At 40.0% G+C, this 14099-nt stretch overlaps 2 protein-coding genes across 5 annotated transcripts in view; both read right to left on the bottom strand.

The window, feature by feature from the left end:
* Positions 1-14099, bottom strand: part of fz2 (frizzled 2) — a 320663-nt gene that overhangs the window by 168890 nt on the left and 137674 nt on the right. The window lies entirely within an intron of this gene.
* Positions 1-14099, bottom strand: part of LOC136857293 (gastrula zinc finger protein XlCGF57.1) — a 73896-nt gene that overhangs the window by 56028 nt on the left and 3769 nt on the right. For 2 of the 4 annotated variants that reach the window (XM_067135829.2, XM_067135834.2), the window contains exon 2: positions 4262-4452. The exons of the other annotated variants lie outside the window; for them this stretch is intronic. The gene's annotated coding sequence lies outside the window, so the exon portion shown is untranslated. The remainder of the gene's footprint in view (positions 1-4261; positions 4453-14099) is intronic. 4 annotated transcript variants of the gene reach the window in all.

Raw genomic sequence — 14099 nt, 5'->3', positions numbered from 1 at the left:
GTTACAGAGGTGGACTTGAGCATATTGTAAATAAAGACACACAATATAAATAATCACTTATTGGCAACTTGAAGTGATTCTGAACTTTTCTTCTCAGGCATAATTTTTGACGGTGTACAAGCAGTTTCAATATCAGGAAAGGTCCAACATCAAGCCTGAGCCTTTTTTATCAGAAAAAGTTCCTCTACTCTCGGCCCCTTGTTGTTCTCTTTCCCAACGTTTGAGATGCGAGGTTGAGACCATTCACACGGTCGATCAGTACGCGAGGCAACTTCACGTGTTGAGTTCTGCCAGAGGTTTCTGAGTAAAGTGGAGTCAGGACTTTTGGATTCTCAGTCATGTTCTGAGCAAACTGCATAAACAACAGCTGAAATATGCTTACACTTCATGGAAATAATTATTCGCTTTCATGAAATAATAATGATTGTTACCAAAGCCTTCCTTAGAAAACATGGTTATGTTTAAAAGTAGTTAAAATTTAAAGTTAAAATTAATCGCCTCCCTAGCAGCATTAACCTACGCTAACATATCATATTAGAAATAGACCAAGGATATTATTTTTTCTGAAGACAGCATTGATGAATGTGTATACGAACACTAATCTTATTATCACCACTACTAACAGCCTACATAAATTACTACACTGCCTCTATTCTGAAATAGTAGGATATCTAGTGAACCAATGTTTCTTTCTGATCACATTTGCAGTTATTGCTCTGTTGCTATTTCCTGCGAACTGTTTTTCTTGTAAAAAGAAATTGTTGCATAAAACACTCTGAAATCCCACTGTTATAATTTAGTTGGCCATGGCAGCACGCAGTGAGACGACAGCGGATATGTGTGTGCAGTGAAACTCAAACTTACAATGTTCGCCACTCGCATCACAGCGGTGCATTTCTCCCATCAGCACACAGAGCCTATAGAGCTCATCTGGTTTTACCAGCACCACATCCAGAATATTCTTCCCTCTAGTTGGTTCCATCACTTTCTGAATCAGCTGCTGTTCCCATTACCTTCCCAATTGACATTTGAAGAATTGAGATCTTCCGCTACAATCACATTCTTTTCCATATCGTTTCCCACACAGCTGATTATCTTATCAAATACACAGACCAAAAAATTTAGGGGAACATGTTTTTGAACCTAAGCCATGCTCCACAAAACAATACCTCGCACACAGGTATATTACCAAGTATATCTTTATTCTTTACCATTGAAGTACACAAAAGAACATTGATGGATTTGCGTTCATTTACAGAAAACAAACGGGAAAATCCAAATAGGGGCGAAAACAAAATGATAACAGTTCTCCAGGGTGGATTTTTATCACAATTGGAGAGCTTCAGTGTGGTGTATGTCATCTACGAGCATTTATCATAGCTTAGCACCTACGCGACATGCTCCGTATAAGTCGATGGAGGTGATGTTGCAGTATCAGGTCCCATTCTTCAATGAGAGCCTGTTCGAGGTCTTGGAGAGTCTGTGGTGGAACAGTACATCCACGACCATTTCTGTTAAGCCTATCCCACACATGCTCACTGCTAGCCATTCCACCTCTTGAATGTCCAGTTCTCGCAGGACAGCTCTGGTGATGTGCGCTACATGAGCCCTGGCACTGTCGTGGATGAGTACGAATTCAGGGCCAACAACGTATGCAGCAACCAACACATGCTGTAGCAGTATCTGCTCAATGTACCCCGCATCGGTAAGATTACAACGGACGACGACAAGATCCGTATGGCCATCAATACTGACGCCACCACATTATCACAGAACCTTGTCCGAATCAGCCGTCTTCCTCAACAACATTAGTCACGTACTGCTCACCACAGTGTCTCCATATGCGCTGACGTCCATCACGCTGTGTCAGGGGAAAAATCTGGACTCGTCTGTGAACAACACAGGTCTCCACTGGCGAAGTTGCCACTTGATGTGGTTACGAGCAAACAGAAAGCGAGCTGTGCAATGTTGCTGCGTTAAACGGGGCATTCGAACAGGAAGTCTGGGTCGTAAGGACACTTCTCTTAACCTGCTCCTTACTGTCTGGTCAGACACCGTGACTCCAATGACCCTCCTGAGGTCTTGATGCAGTTTTCTGGCAGTTGCTGAACATCACCGCAACGCACAGATATCGGTCATCCTGTGGGGTTGTCATGAGTCCACGACCTTGTCCAACCCTCCTTGCGAACTGGCCTGTTTCATAGCAATTTCACAAGCAGTAAATGACTGACGGAGAGACATTGAGATCTACAGCAACATGACAAAAAGTCCATCCTTCCTGGATCAAAGCGACGGCCCTTGCGACTTAAAACCTTGTTAACTTGTCTTTAACGTGCTCAAATGACCGCAGTAGTCCGTGTACCTCACAATGACACATGGACGCACTGCTATTCACTTTGTTTCGAGGGGTCACTTGACATTTTGATGCATGGCTATGCCTACAGATGGAGTATAACTTTGATTTGACATACAGTACCCTGAGTAGGTAAGGTCTCAATGTATGCTATATGACCATTGGAACTCCATTTACCAAATTAACATTCACATACCAGATGTTACAAAACACGTTCCCCTAATTTTTTTGAACTGTGTAGTTCCAAATCAGCATCAGTACTACCCTTTCCCGGTCTGTACATGCCAGAGACATAAAGTTGCCTATTATATTTAGAGATGAGCCTTACAGCTAGAATTTCATGTTTGTCATCTTTAACTTTTTCCTAGCTTAGATATTCCTTTTTTCACTAGAATGAATACTCCCTCTCCTACTATTCCTATCCTATCTCCGCTCCACTTCAGTATTTTGATACATCCAATGTTTGAAGCAAGATTAATTTCTTTTCAACATCTTCCGTCAGTACATGAATACTGCACGGACAAATGCATGTCGGGTTGCTAGTAAATACAAACATAAAAGGCTAAGATGACCGACTCCATCATTACGACCAGGTAACATCAATGACATACAAGAAAAATACTTGGAGAATTGTACTTTTATGACATAGGCAAGGGATAAGCAAAGAATGTTAAAAACATTGGCCACAAAGGACTGAAATTGGGTCAAGTTTCTTTTCTTAAAAATCCCACCTATATCTGAGGAGTTTCTAAATTTGGGAAGGTATTTGGCATGTAATGTCCCCATTAAAATATTTCATGTTTGAGTATCTTTTTGAAATTTAATAGGGATGAAATAGTGGTCACCTCTACCTGTTACAGGACCATGTTTTATGGGACACTAAGTTTTATTTTTTCTTTACATTTGGATTTTTCAAGCTTGATTTTTTTAAATAAAAGAAATCACTAAGTAGGATTTAAAAGTTTTTTGTTGACCTTATTTGCCTTGTTGCAATAATGGTAATGGAAACTCTCTTCATTGTGATGTTAAAAGTACCTCACCATGTGGAAACAATGAGAAGTGACAGTGATTAGCTATTTTATTTATTGTCATCCACTATGACTAAATTTGGTATTGAAGTAATGGCAGAGTGTGTCTCATATGTCTGAAACAATTAAAATAGGTTCCAGGTTACCTTCCCTTCTTCTACAACTCTGTCTGGAATTTCAGTTGAATCTATTGTTAAAATGAAGGGAAATAAACACGAATTGTCATTTAAACACAAATACACTGCAAGTGAAGCTGCGACTGATTGCTAGTAGTAATAATACTGATTTAACATCCCCACAAAGTCCTTTTTTTTTTTTTGCAGTTTTCAGAGATGCAGAGGTGCTGGAAATTTTATTCTGCAGGAGTTCTTTCACATGCCGGTAAATCTACCAACACGAGACTGGCATATTTACGCACCTTCAAACCCACTGGATTAAGCTGGCTATGAACCTGGCAAACTGGGATAATAAAACCAGAGCTCTACTATCTGAGCCACTCATTCCAATTAATCTGCAATCAATTAGCTCCAAAATAATTAGCAGGGTAGGCTATTCTGGCAATGCCTGCTCCTCTACCCACCACTTGCAACACCTTGAGGGTAAAAATTGTAAAATGTATCTCCTGAATGACAATTTATTATGTACTTGTGTAAGCTGAAAGTTTTCTTTAAGATGAATTAGTAACTTCATCTTTCAAAAAACACTGATCTAGACCAGTCTCACCAATCTACACCTAACTCAAAATATCAACCAATATGATGGTTAAGTTCTGAATGCAAACATGCTAATTTTTAGAGTACCTATTATCATTAAATAAATGATTAAATAATTTGAATCCCCATTCTTTCTTAATGAACACAAAGTGGTCAATGTGACCTACCTCAACAAGGAGGAGAATTTTCCAGTTCCTGAATAGCAGCACGAAAGCACACCCAACATCATTTTGCTGTCAGATGTAGCCTCAACTCACTATCAGCGAGATGCCCAAGCCTCATCGAGCAATTAGTTCCAAGTCTGAATATGTCATGAAGTAGCCACTTCTTGGCCTCCATGGTGCCCCAACTTGACACCCTGGTTGAATATGAAAGACAGTGTTTACATGTCACTATTAAACAGAAAAATTGATAGGTGGTTATCACATTCAAGAGAAGAAACACTTCAGCATGTATATCAAAAGTATGGAGAATGTCTATTATTTTGAGGTATGCAACTACACAAAAGCCCATGTAAGAGAGGAAAGATAAAAGGTTATGTGCTAAACATCCCTTCAGTGCTATACATTTTATAGAACACCAGACTGCCACAATTCAGACCTGAAAATAAACTGTTGTGCCAGTGAATGGGTCTCCCACATTTCAATAGTCTTAAATACCAACCAACTGCACCAGGATTCAAACAAGAAACCTTGAGCTCACATGGAAAGTGCCTAACAAATTATGCCTTATAGCCAGTAATTAAAAAAATTTTAAAATTCTATTTTATATTTCCAATGGCTGACAATTATATTAAATTATATGGAAGGATTTAATTTGTCAGGATAAATGCCTCAGACAACAGAGCACTAGCTTTTTGAGCTGGAGTTTGTGGATTCGATCCCAGCTCAGGCCAGTAGTATTTATAGGTGCTCTAACATCAGCCACATACTGGCAGGTTTACCGGCACACTTAAGAATTCCTGCAGGACAAATTTCTGGCAAGTCAGTGTCTTCGAAAACCATAAAAAGTAGTTATGAGGAAGAAAATGATCATCGGCTTAATTAAGGCGTGAATATGAGAAACGACGGAAAACCATCCTCATGGCTGCCCAAATGCAAGCCGACAGCTATGTGACCCAAACAACATAGCCACTTGCTCAGTTACATACACATTACTGGGTTGTTAGAAAAGTTCTGACCCTTTACCTATGAGGAACTGAAACAAATTTTAATACATTTAAGGGGACAAGAAAACATTTATTTAACCCAATCATCCTCTACTCCTACTCCCAGCAACTTAAAAGGGCCATCCATGCTTGTAGAACTGGCCTAGCTCAGAAGGGGAATAAGTTATTCAAATGTGTTTTACCAGAGTTGAAATTAGCGAGGAATTCTACAAATAGCAATATTATGAAGGTGGGAATAATAAATGTTATGACCCTGACAAGAAAGTCAGAAGAGTTGACTGACTTTATAGAGAAAGAGAATGTTGCAATGATGGGACTAAGGGTCGTATTCATGAACGAGACTTTGACTTCGACTTACGTGAGTTCACTTAGTTGAGTTTCGTGGAAGTCTGTTTCATAGACGCAACTTTTACAAAGTAGACTCTGGCGTAAGTAGACTTTGGTAAGTTACGATGTGAAGAATTCGATATGAAGTTGGCAATGAAAACAATGGAAGAGCAGTGTAGCATCTCCCAACACTCAATGTTTTTTCTTAATAAAGAGGCAGAAGAAGAAGAAATTCACCTGTTTCCTGCGTTATAGATCCCGTTATAGACTCTAAACTCAATCCAATCCAGTTAATACAGTTAATTTTTATTTCTCGACGATGGATGGAAAGAAAAAATTGCCAGCCTTCAACAACTATGAAAGGCTAACAACTATGTTACTAGAACTAGTGAAAGAGAAGAAACACAGCCTATATTTGAAATCGAAATCAATAAACTTCATCTCGTGGTTGACTATGCCCTGACAATTGAAACTAAAAATCCCTTTCCTATTACGGAAAACCTCAGCATGGTTGCCACCTGGGCTTATTATTGGTACATGGGTGCAATCAATAGCTCCAACCACTCCAGGGAAATGGGGTCTTTCATACACACGTCGCGCATTAGTTCGATATTCAGCTTCATTTGGGAACGAAACAAACTGTGGTCTCTTTCGGGCAGTCAGGATGGATATTCTTCTGATTATTCTACATACTGAGGGCTGGCTTACTCCTCGTAAATCAGCGGAATCAATTTGGAATTTACCTGAAAACCATGGAAGTGTGAAAGGCTATTGTATTTACCATAAGAATGCATTAATCTGTACCGTTACTGATCATCCCTTAACCTAACTAGATAACATGATTAGTAGAAAGTGCAAAAACTGTGCGCTAAAGTAACAATAATTTTACTCTTACCTGTAGCATAATATCTTAACGACCGGGCGATTTGTCCGTGCGGTTAGGGGCGCGCGGCTGTGAGATTGCATTCGGGACATAGTAGGTTCGAACCCCACTGTCGGAAGCCCTGAAGATTGTTTCCCGTGGTTTCCCATTTTCAAACCAGGCAATTGCTGGAGGGCTGTACCTTTATTAAGGCCACGACCGCTTCCTACCCATTCCTTGGTCTTTCCTATCCCATCGTCGCCGTAAGACTTATCTGTATCGATGTGACGTAAAGCAAAAAAAAATCTTAACGAAATTAGCAACTGTATCATTGGAGGTAATGGTGATCCTCGATTATTATGTTTCTATAATTCGTCTTCAAACATCGTTAGTACATCTAATACTGTACGTTTGTCGAATCTATATCGTTTTCTGAACTCATTTTCTGTATAAAATTGAACTGGGTTCCGTGCATCTCTTATAATACGCCGAGGATTCGGCACAACGTACTGAATAATTTCCTGGATCTCTTCAATTTCGTCTACATCGGCAATATCTGCCATTTTATTATTTTTCTAATCTCAGAGTCTACTTAAGTACGGGACATCGGCGACTTGGAAGTAAAGTCGCCATCTAAGTTTACTTACCTCCAAGTAGCGATCATGAAATGGAAATGGCGACTTACCGCCTTCTAAGTCTAAGTCTAAGTCAAAGTCTCGTTCATGAATACGACCCTAAGTGAGGTCAGGTGGAAGGAAAAGGGAGTGAATAAAATGAGTCGAGGGTACACCCTATACTGGAGGGGAGGAGGTGAGGCAAAGAATGGACTAGGAGTGATTGTTAACAGAAGCCTGGATGAAAATGTGGATAAGGTAGACTATATTAGTGACAGAATAATTGAAGTACTACTGAGGACGGAACAGGTAGTGAAAGACTTCACCCTAAACTGGAAACAGTGAGGAAAATATAGAGGGATTCTTGGAGACACTCGAGGAAGTAATCGTTGATGTAGAAGTAATAGCCATGAGAGACCTCAATGCATAGGTTGGAAATGAAAGAACTGGGAAAGAAGAAGTGATTGGTTTTTTTGATTATGGAAAAGGAAACGAGGGAGATGAGTTGATCGACTTTTGTGAGAGAAATGTTGACCGACTGATCTGATCGATTGATGTTTGCTATTTAGAGGGGCCTAACATCGAGGTCATCGGCCCCTAATGGTACGAAATGAGACAAAATGAAATGACAACTTAAAAGTCCAAAATCTTCCACTGACCAGAATTCAAAGCATGAGGATGAAGAATGAATGGATGGACGGATACGAATTTAAAACGATCAGTGGATCCGACCCACAGTGCCTCACATGCACAGAACAATAGTATTACTGACCAAGGGACTGCTTCTATAGCACAATGCTGAATCGATTATGTTTATAATCGAAACGGGTCCAAAATCCAGGTCATCAGCCCCTCATAATGGTATTTAATGCTAGGAAAGTAGAACCATGCCATCTGTAATGTTGCGGTACTAATCAAAAGTAGCGGAGACTCGCGGTATTCCACACATTATGGTACTATTCACAGGTACTGTAATGCGCACACGTAACATAGACCTATGGTGTTTCGCACATTGCGGTGCTATTTGCAGGCAACGCAAACCTATGGCGTTCCTCACATAAGTGGACTAACCACAGGGACTTGTACTATCCCGTGGAATTCCTCACATAGTGGAAACTGAGCATAGGTAAGGCAGAACCATGGTGTCGCTCATACAAGGGTACGAATCACAGGTACTGTAGGACCCACCTCCTGATTCACACACTGTCGCTACTAATCACAAACCTATTGCGTACCTCACATAGCGGTACTATGTGCAAGCAAATGCAACCCATGGTGTTCCCTGCATGATGGTACTAATTACAAGTCGTTTCATGGTTCTAGTTGGATTATCCCTTGGTTGCCCCTTTTAGTCGCCTCTTACAACAGGCAAGGGATACCGTGGGTGAATTCTTCGTCTGCCTCCCCCACCCACAGGGGATGTGTGTTTGGTCCGCGAGAGATATTTTATTTCTCTCTAAGTCTGCCAGCAAGCCGGTTAGGACCCCCCTATCCGCCACCTGGGACGTGCCACGTGGGAGGATCACCTCTCTCCCTGCTACACCAGCGTCGCAGGTGCGTGGTGTGAGAGAAATGGAACAATTTTGAGTTTAGAAAGAAAACAGACGAAAGATCGCTAGATATAGCTGGGGTGAAAGAAGGACAAAAACAATTATTTTTCAGTTGAGAAAACAAAACTAAAACAGTTAATGGATGTAACTACCAGGTGAGGCGTTTGATGGTGACCACAGGGTAGTGGTAGCAAAACTGAAAATAGGTAATATTGCGAGTGTAAAAGAAATAAGATGGAAGAAACAAAAGTATGGAAATTAACAGATAAAGAAACTCAGGAAAAATTTCAGGAGGAATTAAAACAGCACATCGCTATATCAGAAATGGGAAGTGTAGAAGAAGAATGCACCAAATTTAAAAACACGTTTGTAAACTGTGAAGAGAAGGTTTGTGGCAGAACTTCAGTGAGAGTGAAGGAAAAGGAGACAACTTAGTGGAATGGAAAGGTGAAGGTTGTTAAACAAAAAGAAAACATGTCAAGAATGGAAGAGAGATAGGAAAGAAGGAAGTAAGATTAAATATCAGGAAATAAAAAGTAAGTGTAAAAAAAGTGGTAGGTAAATGAGCAAAAGAAAAAAATGTTGGGAGATATTCACACAAGAGTTGGAAAAGGATTGTATGGATTGATAAAAAATAAGAGAAACAAAAAATCTACACAAAACAAATAAAGGAAGAGAGTGGAAACGTAATAACAGCCGCTGAGGAGATAAAGAATACGTGGAAAGATTACTTCGATAAACTCCTCAATGTGAAAAATGATACAGAAGAGAGTGTAGTAGCAAATGAGGGTGATCCACAAACAGAGAGTGATATTCCAATGCCAACAGTGAAAATGACTGTTAAACAAATAAAAACAGGAAAAGCAGCAGGGATGGATGAAATCTGTGTGGAAATGATAACGGCAGCAGGACCTATTGGTCTAATTTGGTTATACAGGGTGTCTGAAATTAAGTCACAGAAAATTTATGGGCATAATAAACCCTATAACATACAAGGATCCATCATCTATTTTTTCCTAAACCCTTTAATAATTGCCAGGGGGTAAGTGGTTCATATCCCTCATGTCCTGCGACGTAGTACACTGAATTTGCAACAGAATGTTTCCCACGGAAAATGCACGGGGTACGCAGAAATGAATAAAATCTCTTCTAGCGAATGGACTACAGACATGAGCGTAGTCTAAGGATTACAAGGTATCAGCTGTTTACATGTGCTGTGCAGTTGCCAAGGAATACAGCAGTGTGCACTGCGTGACGTAACACATGTAGAAGAGAAATGTGGACAAGCGGGGCATCGGGAAAGATAAATTTAAAGCATAATTTCCTGTAAGTTTTCGCGTTTGTGCCCTGTGCCACGTGAAACACTACAAAAATGAAAATGAAAAAATTAATTAACAATTAACAGAATTCAGCTATCACTAAACATATCTCCTCAATGGACTAAGGACTCTTAAAGTCGAGCTGTTACGTCAGAAAATGTAAACAATTTAAAGAAAATGTTTGGCATTAATAGTGGTATAGATTTCTGATTGACACCTATTAAAACACAATAATAACGTATGGATCTACTTTGGACTTAAGTTTTATTAGCCTATATCCTAGGATACTCTGTTCAAAACAGCCTTTAATACCTGTCAAAACCACAGGACATGCTTGCAATGTTTACTTTTATTACACCAGTTATGTAACATGGGTATGTCATTTATGTAATTATTTTGTAGTGTGGCGCACTTTGACATGCACGAAATGTACTGACTGTACCGACATGCTTCATAAATCCAATGCACTGTGCTCGCCCAAAACCGGCAGGAGTTTTACTACTAGTATTCCAGTTTTGTGCGCTAGTCGGCTCAAGATACCTTAGTGCATGATGAGGATAATAATAATAGGAACAAAAATAATAATGAGAATAAAGACGCTACAATATCCATGCATGATGATCAGATGTTGCTCAATGATATGCTGCCAGTACTAGAAAGATTGCATGTGAGCAAGTGACATGCCAGTATAATTATTACGATAGCACACTGCTCAATGTTATCAACCAAGAACCAAGACAGCTTGGCTGGCTACACGCTGCATAGGCTGAAACAGAAGCTGCTCACAATTAAACTTACATTTCTTCGTCAATTTTCTGGTGAGCTTTCACTAGGAGGAAATAAGAAAACACTACAGATGGATTTTTGTTTCAAAATACTGTGTCCTCTTACAATTTCCGTATCTTATTTTCAGACACCCTGTATAGGCTGCTAAGTTGTACATGGAGGAAAAAGCAAGTACCTGATGATCGGTGTAAAGGTGTAATAATACCAGTATTTACGAAGGGTGACAGGAAGGTATGTGACAATCATTGAGGAATTACACTGTAGCCAAAATATTGAAGAGAATAACAGAAAGGATGAGAGGAGGGGAAGGGGGGGGGGGAGGGAGAAATTTAAAATAAGAGCAGTATGGATTTTGACAGGGCAGGTCAACGACATACCCTATAGCCTATTTACCATGAGATTGCTAATGGAAAAACAGTGAGAATAAGGAAAAGATCTCATGATGGTATTCCTTGATCTAGAGAAAGCATACATAGTGTTAGTAGAGAAAAGGTGAGGGAAACTCTTGAAAGAAAAGGCTGTGGAAAGCAATCAAGAGAACCAGTGAAAGCAATGTATAAAAACTGTTCCAGTTGTATCCAGGCTCCCATGGGGAGAACAGACTGGTTTAGAAAAGAAGCTGGACTGAGGCAGATAAGTGTATTGTCTCAGGAAACTCAACAATAAAGAAGTGCAAATCCAACTAAAGGCTTTAAACAGCAATATTGAGAAATATGGTATGAAAATCAGTGTGGAGAAAAGCAAAACAATGGTGATGATGGGAGGAAGAGAAGGAATCGTTAATATCAGGGGACAAAACCTTGAGGTTGCTGAATGCTTCAAATGTTTAGAAAGTGAAATAATGCAAGATGCAAGGTTGGATAAGGAGATCAGCAGAAGGGTGCAAATGGGAAACATGTTTTATCAGAATGTAAGGAACTTTGTGTGGAACAGAGAAGTTCCTATGTAATGTCAAGAGATAACATACAAGATGCGCTATACCCCTATATTAACACATGCATCAGAGAGAGATAATTTTCAGATCAGAAAAGAGATAGGGGTGGAAAATTGAGTGATAGGATGGAGAAGAATAAATTGAGATAGTTTGGACATGTTATGAGGATGGAGGAGGAAAGGATACCAAAACAAGAGTTGGAGGCTAAGATAGAGGGGAAGAGGGCAGCCCACAGCAAGAGGGACAGACTCTGTCAAGACCAGTATAAGAAAAAGACGAATGAAATGGAATACAATTACTGAAAAGTGGTGAAAGGAAAGGCGACGGTGGAGAAGTACCATCAACACCCTGACCTGGCAGAAGCTGGACAAGGGGAAATGAGAATTATGATCTACAAAATCTCTGCAGCCAATGAGTATCTAGAGCAGGAGTTCTCAAATTTTGGTTCACAGCACAGTGCTTCATTTGTGGAATGATGCACTACATTTGGCCCACTATAGAAAGATTTCAAACTCTAGGGAACAGTCCTGATAGATCATGAACCCAAGCAGAGAGTATATAAATCAATGGAACATTTGAGAAACATGCCAATTACTCACTTCCTGTCTGTATTACTTCAGTTTTCAACAACGTCCCTGTGCAAACAGAGAGTTTTGATGCAGACCAACATTAAAATATGGAAGTAGGTGAGTTGGAGGAAGTGTTATGTTTTTTTTTGCTAGGGGCTTTACGTCGCACTGACACAGATAGGTCTTATGGCGACGATGGCATAGGAAAGGCCTAGGAGTTGGAAGGAAGCGGCCGTGGACTTAAGGTACAGCCCCAGCATTTGCCTGGTGTGAAAATGGGAAACCACGGAAAACCATCTTCAGGGCTGCCGACAGTGGGATTCGAACCTACTATCTCCCGGATGCAAGCTCACAGCCGCGCGCCTCTACGTGCACGGCCAACTCGCCCGGTAGTGATTAAGACTAACAAAATAACACAACCATCTCCATAAATCGAGCATATGTAACACAAGAGTGATGCTTTCTAATATGACTAATATATAAATAATAGGGAAGAAAGTTGAAAATGGGGTCTGGAGATCAGCCGCTAGAAAATGAAAATAATGAGCGGACAGAAATAATCAGTTTTCTGAAAGATGTATTCCTGGGAGTCTTAAAACTGTGTCCAAATTCATATACCTCAGCTCAATGGAAAATGCAGCCAGGAAATCAAGCGCAGAATTGCAATGGCAAAGAACGTTATGTCACAACTTAACCCCATTCAGAAAGACATTCACTTTCTAAGGCAGTAAAGATACAACTAGTTCGCACACTCATCTTCTCTGTCTTCCTTTACGGTACGGATACGTGGATTGTTAGGAAGGAAGTAGAAGCTTTTGAGATGTAGCGTTGGAAAAGAATGCTTCGTATTTCTTTGACAGAACATAAAACTAACAACTCAATTTTAAACCAACTGAAAAATGCGAACAATTTGTCCACACTGTCACCAACAAAAACGGCAGTTCTTTGCCCACACTGCATGTAGAGAAGGGGAATCTCTGAAGAAGGTAGTGCTGTGTGGCCAAATACCTGGTAGAAGACCACACGCGAGTGTCATTATGATGGTCTCATAAAATGAAACAGTGTTGGTTCTACAGTTATTACCGTATAAGGAAAGCTCAAGACCGAACAACATGGAGAATACACACACAAAAAAAAAAAAAAACAACACAAAAGAAGATCACAATCGTCGACAATGAGAGTATGGCTGGGAGAAGCATGTATGGTACTTTGAAATCATCTCCATTTTTTATAACATGGAATGTTCATAACACTCGCAGAGGTATGTCATGAGTTTGTATTTTATATAAATATGGATGTCAGTAACAAGACATACAAGTTGTAAAAATATAGACACGTTCTAACATACATTCATGTTATGAAGTCACAATTTATACAATTATCAGCACCCCTTCTATCTGCTGCTAAAACAAATGGGACATATAGCCAATCTAAATAAACATTTAACAAGTTTATATAATACTTGGCAGAAACTTACAAAAATACAATTCCTCCATAATAAATGACTAGCTAACATGGTTGTCAATGGAAAACCATTTTCAGGGCTACCGACAGTGGGGTTCAAACTCACTATCTCCCGCATGCAAGCTCACAGCTGAACGCCCCTAGCCGCACGGCCAACTCGCCCGGTCATTAATTTTTTTTCTATTGGCTTTACGTCGCACCGACACACGTCTTATGGCGACGATGGGATAGAAAAGACCTAGGAATGGGAAGGAAGCGGCCGTGGCCTTAATTAAGGTACAGCCCCAGCATTTGTCTGGTGTGAAAATGGGAAACCACGGAAAACCATCTTCAGGGCTGCCGACAGTGGGGTTCGAACATTAAATCTTAAAAATAATAATTATTCACAAATGGCAGTATTAAATGCATATCA

The sequence above is a fragment of the Anabrus simplex genome, chromosome 1 (genome assembly GCF_040414725.1).
Source record: "Anabrus simplex isolate iqAnaSimp1 chromosome 1, ASM4041472v1, whole genome shotgun sequence".
Lineage (NCBI taxonomy): Eukaryota > Metazoa > Arthropoda > Insecta > Orthoptera > Tettigoniidae > Anabrus > Anabrus simplex.
This window is presented reverse-complemented; position numbering and strand designations above follow the sequence as displayed.